This window comes from Peromyscus eremicus, chromosome 9, assembly GCF_949786415.1.
Source record: "Peromyscus eremicus chromosome 9, PerEre_H2_v1, whole genome shotgun sequence".
NCBI lineage: Eukaryota > Metazoa > Chordata > Mammalia > Rodentia > Cricetidae > Peromyscus > Peromyscus eremicus.
Window position 1 is genome coordinate 82,667,881 of NC_081425.1, and position 1,310 is coordinate 82,669,190.

At 49.2% G+C, this 1,310-nt stretch overlaps 1 non-coding gene across 1 annotated transcript; it reads right to left on the bottom strand.

The window, feature by feature from the left end:
• Window positions 1-764: 764 nt before the first annotated feature.
• LOC131920239 (U6 spliceosomal RNA) lies at window positions 765-872 on the bottom strand. The gene has a single exon (XR_009381584.1). It is a non-coding gene; the product is annotated as a U6 spliceosomal RNA (small nuclear RNA).
• Between the last annotated feature and the right edge of the window lie 438 nt (window positions 873-1,310).

Below are 1,310 nucleotides of genomic sequence, written 5' to 3' on the forward strand. Positions count from 1 at the left end.
TGTGTATGGTGATATGGAATGGAGAGGATGGTGGCCACCAGCCCATGGCTTTTTCAGGTAGTCATCTGTCTGTAGTCCCCGTCCCTACTTCTAAGGAACTTGAACCTATAGTCCTCAGCTCCATCCTATCACTGGCCAAGATGCCCCCACATCCTAACCCCCTTTCCAAGGGTTCAATAAAATTCTCCTCCACTATGAGGCCTCTCCTCCAACCAAAAAGTTATAGGGACATCTTCTTGCTCCTTGGAAAGAAAAGAGCAAACATCTTTTTATGTGCAGACAATAAGCACAGTCATTCTCACAGGAAGTTGGGAAGAGACTCCCTGATCCTCCATGCCTTCACCTGTAGAGCAAACTTCACAACGGACAGCCCTCACAGGGCATCAGAACTGATTAAGGTCACATATAAGCCCTCAGTAAAGTGTGCTTTCCACTACCTGCCCTATGAGGACAGGGACAAGTTGAGAGTGCTTTATGACACTGGGAACCTCGTGGCTGGTTGAGCTGCTCAGATCTTCCTCATAAATGGGAGCTGGCCCTTCCCTTGTCGTCTCACGTCCTTCTCTCCCTAAAGTCAAGCCTCACCCATGTGCCCTGAGCCCTGCACCATGAGCCCTGCACTCGCTACTGCCTTGTTGGGCCCATCTGTTCTTCTGTTCTTCTCACGTTAGCTCACTCTCTCCTGCATTGCCTGAAAGATCTCCCTAACACTTGGCAGTTCCTCAAACCAAGAGGCGGAGTCAATTCCTTTTTTTTTTTTTTTTTTAAATATGGACCGCTTCACGAATTTGCATGTCATCTTTGCGCAGGGGCTGTGCTAATCTTCTCTGTATTGTTCCATTTTTTAGTATATGTGCTGCCGAAGCGAACACGGAGTCAATTCTTGCATCCTTTGATTGGCATTGCCTTCACCTTGCTTTGACGTAGACTAGGTCAGCAAGGGTAACGCAGAGCTTCTGAGACTGGATCTTGAGGTGCCTTGCATTCCAATGCCCCCCAGGTCTGCAGGCCTAGCCTGATTTCCTTCCTCGACCCAAATGCCCAGCTGTCTCCTGGACCTTCCTTTTGAAGGTCTTGCAGACACACGACCCTCCTAGCTCCCCCCTTTGCTTATTGTCTCCACCCCACCCCATCCTCCTTATTTGCTCTTCCTCCCAAGACCAGAACTCCCATCTATTCTATTGCTGAGTCCCAAGACTGGTGACCTGCTTCCACCTCCCATAAGGTCAGTCTCAGAGGCTAGGAAGATGTCTCTCTCAATGGGTAAAGTGCTTACCTTCTTAGCATGAGGACCTGAGTTTGATTCCCCA